This window comes from Corvus brachyrhynchos, unplaced genomic scaffold (assembly GCF_000691975.1).
Source record: "Corvus brachyrhynchos isolate BGI_N302 unplaced genomic scaffold, ASM69197v1 scaffold54, whole genome shotgun sequence".
Classification (NCBI taxonomy): domain Eukaryota; kingdom Metazoa; phylum Chordata; class Aves; order Passeriformes; family Corvidae; genus Corvus; species Corvus brachyrhynchos.
Window position 1 is genome coordinate 1,119,458 of NW_008237902.1, and position 12,352 is coordinate 1,131,809.

General features: G+C 40.5%; 1 protein-coding gene across 1 annotated transcript in view; it reads left to right on the forward strand.

Moving 5' to 3' along the window:
* TRPC7 (transient receptor potential cation channel subfamily C member 7) overlaps positions 1 to 12,352 on the forward strand; it is a 75,047-nt gene that overhangs the window by 8,687 nt on the left and 54,008 nt on the right.

Below are 12,352 nucleotides of genomic sequence, written 5' to 3' on the forward strand. Positions count from 1 at the left end.
CATTTTTTGTAAAAAAGGTAAGTCTTTTTAATTGAGCAATCTATTTCAGAGGCAGAGTTCTAGAGGCTGTTTTAAGAATCCAGTACATCTAGTTCTGCTACAATGATAAAAGGTATAAATCAAGACATTTTGGTCCTCTGTAAAATAATTTAAACTGCATTGCCTCTTAATGTTTTGCTGCTGCAACTATACATGATGAATTTCACGAAAAACAGGAAAAGAGAAACAATCAATAAATTGTTATGAAGTTTATCATCATGCCAAATACAGCAGTGTGGCTTGTGGAACTCTCTTACAAGTTATTTGAGATTTCCATTATCATAATGAGTTTGTAAATGTCCAATGCCATTTGCAGTATTTCTCTAAGTCATTTACATGACATAAAGGGCATTTTCTTCCTTTCTAAAATAAACTAGTCATTAAACCCATCATTTTCAGTGGCTCAGCCATCAACATAAGGCTGTTCTCTGACTTATGGCTATTGTGCAGCTACAATCATGATCAGTGACTCTGGGGTAATAAAGTCCACGTTGTGAGTACACTGGGGTAGGATGCTCACCAGGAATCCATGATTTCCAATTTGGAAAACTATTCATGTGTTAAAGCATCTATTTCAGGATTTGTGGCTCTATACTACGAAGGCCTAGGGAGGAGACCATCCCCCTGCACTGGGCACTGGGGAGGCCGCCTTGAATCCTGGGTTGGTTTTGGGCCCCTCACTCCAGGAAAGACATTGAGGTTCTACAGCAGGTCCAGAGAAGGGCAAGGGAGCTGGGGAAGGGTCTGGAACAGAAGTCTGATGAGGAGCAACTGAGGGGGCTGAGCCTTGAGAAAAGGAGGCTCAGGGGGCACCTTCTCACTCTCTACAGCTCCCTGAGGGGAGCCAGGTGGGGGTTGGTCTTTTCTCCCAGGTAACAAGCAACAGGAGAAACAGCCTCAAGTTGTTCCCAGGGGAGGTTTAGACGGGATATTAGGAAAAATCTCTTCACAGAGAAGGGGGTCAAGCCCTGGGAGAGGTTCCCCACAGAAGTGGCTGAGTCACCAATCCTGAAGGGATTTAAGAGATGTGTAGATGTGTCACTTGGGGACATGGCTTAGTGGTGCCCTTGGCAGTGCTGGGTTTACAGCTGGATCTTAGAGGGCTTTTCCAACCTAAATGGTTCTATGAATCTATGCTCTCCAATTGAAAAGTAAGAAGAAAACATATTCTCGGGCTTTAAAACACTTTAGTAACCCTCAAACAGGAAAAAATTCCCAAACCACTGAGATCTCTGGGCAATAAAATCAGGGTAAGATTTTGCAAACTCTTTTTCCTCATTTCTATCAGAATGCAAGGACACAATAACTTGAAGGGGAAGTTTCATTTGGATTCAGTCTCAGTGAAGCAACCTCACTGGGCTCAGTGAATCCAACTGCTTGCTCCAGTGTGAAGCCATTAGGCTCATGCCCACACTTAACAACATTAATATCTCATTAATGCTCCAGCTTCTTCTCATAGAAAACTATGTATTGAGTGGAGCATGAGCAGCCTCAGCATTGCATGCCTGTCAGTCCTGGTAAGTGTCTTGCCACAGAAGAGTAAATGTTTCTGCCAGAATCCTTCCTTTTGTTCCTGGAGCTGCCAGCAGCATCAATACTGGCACTGGCAGGTACACAAATCCTCCAGGAGCAAACCAGCAATCAAATGCTGAAGAGTTTCATGGTGGTTATATCTCTGCACTGGCAAATGGATGGGAATAAATCAATACCAGAAAAAACCCCAGCACATTAGAAATCATTTGCAAAATGACTGCATTTCCAGGTTTTCCATGTTCATTGTCTTATTGGAAGGTTCTGTGCAACACATCCATACATGTTAGTGAAGTACCTACCCCTACCATTAGTTTACTTCAAAGATTTCACATTCCTTTAGTGTATTAATTCTTCCAGAAATTAGAAATTTCTCAGGATTCCAATGTATTCTCACTGTAGCAAAAAAACCCCAGAGGTATGTATTTATGTAAAAATATTTATTCTTATTAACATAATCAGTGTGATGTGAAATAGGGTATTAATAAAACAGTGGGGGTTTTTTCACAGAACATGACAATTTAAGAATTTATTTTGAGGAAAGAACACAATTGCTGAAAATGTATTTAAGAAGCCCACAAATGAAGAAGATTTATGAAATTAGGCAAGTTGTAGAGGGCTTTCTTTGTGACTAAAATAGTACTTTCCCAGAATCTTAACTTGTTTGATTCCTAAAGTCCTATAATTAAAATTGGCTCAACAGATTTATAAAATGATCACTTTGGATTATTTAAGAACATTATTTAAAAATGATATGCAATTGCAGCAATACAGTTTTCAGGAGGTACAAAGAGTCCTTGAAACGGAAAGACACAAAATTTTAATAATGTAGGTGGACAAATAGTAATTTAGTAACCTCTAAAGAAACTCCTACCATGAGCTAATTAAAATATAAATGCAGTGCCTCTTGCCTGCTGCTTGCTGCCCCAAATCTCTTATGCAATAGCACCTTTCAGCACCTCAAAATGAGAAGCCAATACATGTGCTATGTTTTTAGAGAACATGAATTTTTTTAAGCAAGTTGCCTCTTTGTACAGAGAAATGTGAAACAAAACAGCCACATGAACCACTTTAAAGGAGAAAACTTGTGTTACCTGTGGTTGGCCAGTTTATCCATTCTTTTGGTTTTTTACAATGGCAGAAGCTGAATAGATTTTTTCTCACTCTAAATTGCTAAGATTCAGTAATATGCTGCAGATCTGATGAAACAGCTTTGCAAAACATTCCCCAGAAAAGTTTTCATATTAATTGGAGAAAAAAAAAATGCTGTGAAATATGTAGTCCATTAATCCAGACATAAGTAAGGCCCTTTCCCCAAAGTAAAATGAAAAATAAGGAACCAATTGTTTCTATGAAAATACATGTAGGAATGGGGTGGGTGGGACACCCCTAGGAGATGGACTTCAGAAAAGAGAGAAGTGAACATCAGAGTCCCTGTGTATGTTTGCAGATCTTTATGCAAGGATATTCTCCTGTAGTGGAGGCAGCCCAAGTTGAAAAAATAACCTTAATGAAGCACTTTTTCAGTTTTGTATATCCCACTTGAAAGCTGAGAATTAAGAACCAGTTCATGACTGTCTCTCTGTTTCTAGTTTTCATTTTGTGTTTTAAAAAACCAAAAAAGCATCCACTGGAGCAAAGGCAGTAGAGATCAGGGGCTTCATTTAGTCCACAGGATGGGTCCCTTCATCTGTATTGCTCTTGGAAAAACACAGAAAGAGAGGATCCTGTGTGGACTGAAGGGTTCCAAGTGACCATGCTTCTGCAGAGTGTACGAACAACTGGGTGGGAAACTGAGGGGCACATCAATTAAAAAATCAAAAGTACAATTAAGACAGAAATATAGAACAAAGTTAATGTGGTTTGTAGTTTTCCACAAAGGGTGAAAAACAGACATTAGGCTAGTGATTAATATGTGAATCTGTTTTGAGGGGAAAAGCATTTATTGTCAGCCTAGCAGAGATAGGATCCCTCTAGTCCACACCGGAAGAATTCTCCTCTCTCATTCTCCCTTTTTTACTCAAAAACCCCATTGCTGTACATTCCAATTTCTTTAAAAGCTTGCAGATCTTGGACCTCAGTCATAAAGCAAAGAATCCTTCTGCCATCTACCAGAGGATTCTGTTTGTTCTGCTCATATAAATAACCCTTATGTCACTTGTAGTATGAATAACACAGCCAGGATTTGTCCATCTGAACCAGTGATCACCCCTGAGCCAGGCTGCTGAGAATTGCTCTCCTCCTTGGTCCAGAGAAATCAATCTCCCTCATGTCAGCCTGGTGTGAAAGCATATGCAGATGTCTGCACAGTTGCCAGCTGTTCACAGCCAGGTGACTCATTTCGAAGACTGGAATATTAAAAGCAGAGTCAACAGAATCGTTTTTATATGTCCATCAAAAGCCTTAGGAGATTGAATTTCTAGCAACCAGCCTGCAGGAAATGCCCTTGAAAGTGTCTTTAATAGCAGCATCAGGCTTAATATTACTGTCCACATTTAGGAAACTGAGTGAAACGCAGAATAATAGTTCTGTTTATTTTTCCTAAAGCAGTGTACTCCTGGCTGTGTACTCCTTTCTCTGGCGAGATCCCCCTCCACAGCCAGGACTGTTTTACAGCATTGCATGCTCTCAAATTAGACCACATACTTGTGTATGTCAGGAAACATCCTTGTGATGAAGTAAATCAGGCAATCCGGACAAATCAAATTAGAGACTTGCAAAGGAGGCTTAGGAAAGATCTCACCAACCATAAGCGGTAAATCAGATCTCAGCTCCTCTTGATTAAAATGTTACTAAAAGCAAGATCAAAATCACCACCTGGAAGACATATGGTGTGTGGTCTTTGTTTACTGCTCCCACCAACATTGTCAGGGTATTTACTACAGTGTAATGTTTTGTTTCTCATTCCCATGCTTCTTTGCTGTCGCTTTTCCGCTCACTGTTGTCTTTTCTCTAAAAGCTGCTGGGATCCAAAAGCAGGTCCTGGCAGTGAACCTGCTCTCATGTGCAGGTGAGCATCACGTCCAGGCTCAGCTGGCTGAGGGACTGCAAGTGGCTGTGGGATGGGTGGCTGGCAAGGCAGCAAGTCAAGCGTGTGGATGCCCGCAGGGATGTGCCTGCTGGGAGCTGCCTCTTGTTCCATTGGGGCTGCAGTGATGCAAAGCAGCTGAGGCTCAAATCCCTGCATTCTCATGGTGTTCAAAGAAGAACAAAACAGCCCTTGAGACTCAATGGCTTGTAGCTGTTAGGGATGATCTGGCTGGCATTCCTCTTGCCTCAGTAAGTCAACTCCAACTTTTCTTCTGCCTAACTACAAATTGTTAACTTCACAGGATACGCTTAACTTAAACATCTTAAGGGAAATTACTTTGACAATTTTCTTGGTATTTCTGGCTCCATGCTGCATGGTGTTAAGAAAATCATTATTGGACTCTTGGTTTTTTGAAATGAGTGATAAAAACCAGAAAATGGCAGAAAACACTGAAGAGTAAAATAGTAGGAAGTGGGCTTGTGAGAATGGAGGATAGCAGTGAACTTGGAAAGAGAATACTTGAAAACCATCAGACTGTAAACCAGCAAGGCTGCAATTTTAAACTCTGCTTCCTACCCAGGCTGCACAGACTCTTGGATTTGTTTGCTCTCAGGACTGACTGATGGGAGCAGGTGCCGGCAACTCCTCTCCCACTGAAACCAGAAACTGGCATGGGAACCTCCCTAATTAGCCTCATGAACATTCTTGTAAATCTCTCACTTAATATTTCTGCTCTGACCCGTTCTTCCTTGAGTGATCCTTTAATCTTTTCTTAATTTCTGGCCTCAGCATATTCTTTGGTAGACATCCTGCTTCTGTTATGTTTGGGAATGCTTTTTATGACTCATGTTTAATATTTCAGCAAGCTGCTCTTACAGGCTTTAGTGTGTTTATATGGCATTTGTTTAGGTTTTCACTTAATTTTTCAGAAATTCTGTTCTTTTCTGTATTTTTCTTCCAGACAGGATTTACGTATTTTAAAGAGATGTATTTTTACTCAAGCAGCTTTCATTTTTTTTCTCATGTTTCACTTTGCTGGGTTTTAAGAAGAGAAGGCAGAAGGGAACTTCAGAAATTTGGTCTGGTATGCAGAATGTATTCATTGCCTTTTTCTTCTGTTTTTATTTTCTGCTGCACAGCTCTCAGTCTAACCTAGTGCCTGTTTTGAAAATCAAGCATCACCAATATAAATACTTATGAGTATATGAACAGTCACTACTCCCAAGTGATTTTTTTTTTGATATGAACTTTTCCAGGTCAGTGTTTAGTGAGAATATTATTTTTTTTCTTAGGGATGGAGTCAGGGATGTGGTTTGGTGGTTTTTAACCTTTAAAAAGAAGTGATCTTTTTTTCCCCTCTCACCTATAAGCCAATTTTCCCCACTGCCATGAGAACATGCACATTTAGAACCTATGATTTTTTTATTTCAATTTTCACTTGTGCAAAGCAAATGCATAAGCAGGTACAACCAATTATCCAGCTCATAATACAGGAAAGAATCAAGTCCCAGTAAAGCAGGGAAACAAATTTCCTATTGTTAGAAGTTTAACTTCTTGTTGGAACAAATGAGGTATTAAAATAAGAGAGGAAATTACAAACTATAATGGAAATAGCCTGGGAGAAGGAGAATATATTTAAGCCTTGTAGTGAAATTAGTGTTTGGCTCTCTGAGTGGGACTTGCTCTGTGCAGAAGGAACTCATTCTCTATGCTGTTCTTTTTCAGAGACAAATTCACTAATAATAGATGCTACACCAGCTTTGTCTTGAGAGCTAAATTAATTAATTGCAGTTACATTTTTCCATGGGTATGTAGCAAAGACTGTGGAAAAAGGATATATATAGTCTTTCTGCCCTTAAAACCCACCAAATTTGTGACTCGTGTTGCTCGCTTTAAATATTTATAAATTAGGAAATATCCTTTATATGTTGAGAGTTGTTATTGTAAGTGCTCTTTTTAGGTTCTGTGATTAAATCATTTTGTGCCTGGCACATTGCCCAAGAAAAATGGTTTTAAAATGTTGCATGAGAAGAAAATTCAAAGCTTTTCAGAGGGGTGTAGAACTGATGCCAAAGCTGTGATGTCTGGAGCTGTGTTGAGAAATCCAGATTTGTATCTGTGTGAAGGTGTGTTAGCATCTGTCTATGTCTGTTCACAGTCAAGCAGAGTAGTGGATGCTGTGATTCATAGTGAAGGGTAACACTCAGTCATCTACAACCCACACCTGTACCTGGAAAAATTAAGACCATTATTTATGGAAGTTGTAACTCTGTTGGCAGCACAAGCCACTGAGCAGTCACATAAAATTGGATAATGTCCACTGCCCACGAGGGTATTTCACCTACTTTATGAGTGACATTGTTAAAACGTCCCAGCTAAAAGAAAACCTCTTTAAATGTTGCCAAAACACTTTATGCAGGAAAATGTTTTCTTCACTTTCCTGGGGAACCAGTCCATTCTCTCTTTTGAAAGAGTGAAAGGGGAAAAAAGACTCTTTCTACACATCAAATCACAGACCATAATCTTGCATTAGTGCAAGAAAATGTAGTGTTTGAATTAATGCCTCAGGGGTTCTGCTCCCCTAAAAAAAAAAACCCTAAAAATTGAAGGAAACTTTCAACATTTGAGGATGGCAAGACAGCTGCAACCCTGGAAATATTTGACTCTCCCAGAGTATAGCTGGTGTACTTTTGTTTCCTGTGATGCTACTGCAAGTGAGATTCTTGGCAATGCCAGTGTGCACGCCATCACTGCAATGTTTATTACCCTTTACAGCTCCCTGGGAAGTCATTTTTAGTCCTACTCAGTTAAGGATGAGCAACATTGCAACTGCAGCACTTACAGCTTACTGCTCCCAGCTTGACTGAACACGTCCCTGGAGCAGGATTCTAGTTTAGGTGAGCAACAGGCATTATCATAAAAATATAAAATAACATGGAATCCTCTTAAATCTTTAATAGGAGACAACAGGTGGGTTCACCAGCTAGGTGGAAAGTAGAGAGCAATAGAAAAGTGTCACATAAGGAAGCAGCACAGCAGTTGTCTCACCACTGAAGAGCAATTTAGAAGCATTTTCATGCATAAAACTTTTAAGCCAATCACTGTGATGCTTTAGCCAGGTAGAGAAATAAATGTAAAATCTGGAACCAGTTGAAATTGCTTTAAGGTAATTTTCCTCCTGGGATTTCAATGTTTCCTTACAAATAAGCAGCCCATCCTCCAACAAGAGCACATTTCTGTGGAGTTGGAAAACCCCTATTAACAGATACATTTTTAAGGGACCTGAAAGGCAGCAGCTGCTAAGGGTGGTGAGCAGAGTGAACTCTCTTACACATAAATAATCCTGGGATGAAAGTGTAACAAAAAAAAGGGGGGAAATCCAGCACTGCATTTTTTTTTCTCCCCTGCCAGAAATATCTGATATTAAATTTCTGAATCTGAAGCTTCAACCTCCCAGAAAATGGGTTGGACTGGGACTGTCAGCATGCTTCTCTCTGTATACATGGCTGGTGACTTCTACTTTTTCCTTTTGTAGCCTGCTGTAATGATTATATTAAGTCCAGGTTTTCCACATAGTTCTTAAAATTCTGGATGTGATGAGCAATTTGGAAATTAATTTTTGTTATGTGACATGATTTCTGTAAACCCTTCTGAGGCACCATGGCCTTGTGGCAAGTAATTTTACTGAACCATTATTTTCAGGAAATATATTTGTGTATGTGCCATCTTATATACATAACATGGAGCATATTGAATATGTTTAGAAGGAGTTTAGAGCTGAGGGATCTCCTTTTCATCCTTCTTAAACCTAAACTTCTGTTAGTGAATACAAGAGTCATTTACCTTTGATACAAGCAGTTGCTGAATGTTTTGTAGCCAGGGTGAAGTACAATAAAGCTTGTAATGTTAATCAGGAATGTAAAGTGTTTTGACTAAACAGAAGGAAAATAAACACCTGACATTTTGAGATAATTTGTTGTGTTTAAGGGGATTTGTGGGAAGGCAAGGTTAAATACAGTTATATTAATTAGTGCTACTATGATATAAAGCAAGTGAAATAAGGTCAAATTAAATGAATATAATGTCCACATGTGTTGTGGAGTCATATACACCACACATGGCTGAGCAAGGGAGAGTAAGGTAACTGCTGCGAAGATTTAAGTGGCATTTAACTGGCTAATGGGAGCTCTTGTAGCAGAAGTGAGGCTAATACCTGCTCCTCAGCCTGTTTCTGCTCCTCAGAGACAAGGTGTTAAGAAAGTTCTTTGGATTTAGAGATTATTTTGAGTTTAGGAATGAAGATGACCTGCCTGCATTGTGTCTTTTGTGTGCAGGCACTACTCTGAAACAACTTTTTGAGTACAGATGCTTAGAAGGTTGAATCTAACAGATACAATGACTGTCACAAACCCAGCAGAGAAGCAACAAATAGTTTAGAGATACTTTCAAAATTTAAGTGTAAAAAGTTCAGCTTACTACAATCTTATTATTGTCACATTTTGATCGTTATAACAGCTTTAACATGGGAGAAAAGCTCAGTAGCTGGCAAAATCATGACCCATTTGACCATTGAGTCACCTTCAGATTTGTTGAAGCCATGATTTCATCCTCACCCTTTGAAAGAATCATGTGCAGTGAAGCAGTGGGGTGACCAGTGGGTCTGATCCGAGGCTGCCCCCTGCTCATGGATTCCTCTCTTTATACAAATGAGGAATAATGTATCACATCTCGGATCAAGCCATCTATCACAGCAAGGTGTGATAGGCTGGTGTATCAGTAGGTGGGATCTATGTCTACCACAACCTCTCCCAATGATCTGGATTCTCCCATAGAATGTACCTTGGTCTCTCCAGTCTCTAAGCAGTAAAGGTGAGACAAACTCCTCTGTGCCACCTCCTGCTCTTCCTTTGGCTGCCTGGCCCAAGTGCCAGGCCCTTGCTGTGGTGCTCAGCCAGAGCCCTCGCTGCTGCTCCAGAGCAGAGCATCCTGCATTTCCCTGCCAGGTCTGCTGCCAGCTGCTCAGAGAGCTCCAATCAGTAGGGAGAATGATTTGGCCAGTTGCCTGTGTTTAGTTAACAGTGACAGAGTGTTTTCCTTTCTTGCCCACTGAGCGTGGAAGACAAAATGAGTCCTGGTAATCAAACTGGTGCATGCACTCGATGGCAGTGCAGCAAGGAGGGTTCCTGCTGCCCAGAGCTGACTGTTTGAAAGGAAAGACTTATTGGCTCCTTCCCTGCCAGTCACTGGATCCTCTGCAGTGAGTACAGAGCTCCTCTGACTTTCACCTTGCCCTTACACACTCACCATTCATCTAAGAGAATTTTCTCAGTGCATTTACTGATATAAAATGACACAGCAAGGGCATTTATTGTCAATTATTGTCCTCCTCCCATCAGCAATGAGTGGAACCAAGAGGGGTCCACCTTAGACCACCAAAGATGTTTTTCAGAAAGCCAAAATCCAATTCTTGTTGAGGAAAACAGACAGAAAAGGCTGTGATCACTACTGTAATATCAGTCCAATACACCATTGGTAAGCTTTGCATTTAATCAGTAACACCAAATGGCCAACCATTCAGCTGGTATCAGCACTGGGGGTTTGGGGATAGTTAGGAGCCGGGAGGTTTATTATGAGCAAGATGACTGGTTTCCAAAGAGTGCTGCTCATTGTTCACGTTGGGAAGGGATATCTACTGGAACTACAAATGAGCATAATTAGGACGATTGCTCCGAATAGAATAATGATGTTAGATCAGCAGATGGGAGAATGGAGCCAGGTACATTTATCCAAGGCACAGTAGGGAATCAATATCATATTAATGAATGTAAACGAAGTAACACATTCTGAGGATCTCAAGTCTGACATTAAATAGGATGCAGATGGGAAGTGATTTAGTTTATCCCTCATTATGTTGTTAATTGTTGTTATTGTAGATAATTATGATGAACTTATCCTCACTGAGCCCAGGCAGACTATTCAGACAATTGTGGATAAACAGTAATGGTATACAAACAATTTTATATTGCTTTAAAATGGTGCTAGGTACTATAGTATCTATGGGGGTTTGGCATTTACATGATCAAAAATGGAATTTTTCTGGAATATAATTTGTTGCAGGGAAATTGTCACCAGTGCAGCATGGAAAGAGCTCATTGCCCACTGAGTGTCATTTCATTCTCACTGTCCAAACCCCAGGATCTGAACTCATTTCAGAACAAAGAGATGTAATTATGCACTTTTTATATTCATATTTCTGCTCAAGAAGGTTCTGCAGCATGACTTCTAAGTCTGCTCTTCTTACAGAGAGGACAATTTCCATATGGTCAAGAGTGCTCTGTGCCAGGACTCTGCAGCTAGGATCACATTTTTCCAAAGTGCTTGGTTGCTGCTTATGTGCTGTGGGAACCAGAATTTCACCCACATTGATGCCTGTGACCAGTTTTATAAGGAGTTGTTCTTCCCGGACATTGAGAACTGTGGTAGCTGGCTGTTTGAGACCTGGAAGACATATGGTTATTTTAATTATTGACATTATTTGCACCGTGGCTCGCAGTTAAACCAACATTCACTTGCAGGATGCATTTAGGAGGAGTCTTTGTCCTGATATGCACGTGCTGCTTGTAGCCAAAATTCCCATGAGAGGAGGGACTCATAGCACCTTTGAACATATAAGTGTGTTCCTTAAGCGAGTTGAAGCTGCCACACTTACCTCAGCCTAAGGGATAAATGAAGCTGTGTTGAGCAAATAGTTGCTTTGAATTTAAATCCATCATTTTCTCCTAGTTTTTTCCCATCTGATTTTCAGGAAACAGAGATTTCAAGCAGCTGAGCTGAAAAGAGCCACACAATTGAGGGAGAGAGAGCAGCTAATTCTTTTAGTGCAAGGAAACTATTTCCTCTCAAATCGTATAGAAAATAGAAATCTTCCCCAGTGAAGCTTGCCACAGAGAGATCAGGAATGTAATAAACATGGGAAAATGTGAGAGAGAAAAGGTATGCATGGCATGAGGAATGAGAAGCTTGGTCCAGAGATAACTTTGTACTTTGATTACGTCTCTGTAGTGGTTTGGTCCAAAATACTCATTACTGTTTATCTGCTGTGAGAGAAATGCAAAGCAGGCACCAAACTTGAAAGAATATAAAGAAGTTTATTAACAGACCTAAAAGAGGGAAAAAAAAATTATACCACCTTCAGAACTCTCCTCCTCCCCCCACCTTCCTCCCTTCTCCCACTGACAATGTAAAAAAGACAACCCTTGAGATGTTCAGTCTGTTTACCACTTCCATAATAACCTTGTTCAGTCCATTTAGAAAGAGAAGTCTCTTCTTGCTCATGCTATGAAAACATTATCACAACGAGACAGCCACCCACTTCCAAATATTGTTCAGTCCATTTAGGAAGAGGAGTCTCTCTGCTCGCATGTGAGTCCCTTCCCCCGACTTGCAGCTTTTCCCGCAACTGCCTTCGAGGGTCCGCGCTTGAAGTTTTTTGGGGTACAATTTTAAGGTTGAGCCGTTCAGAAACAAAAACAGAGGCCCTTCTCCTTCCCTGGGAGCAAAGGGTCTTCATTGTTTTCATCCTTAGGACTATCTCTGGGAGCATCTCTAGGGACTGAGGTTTTCTCCTTTCCCATTTGGAGCAAAAGTCCTCATCTGGTTCATCTCTCCCTGTCCAAACTTCTCATGAAATTACAGCTGCGTCAGCATCTGCCTATCTCAGCGTAGGTGCTTTTGCTCATGAGTTGAACACTC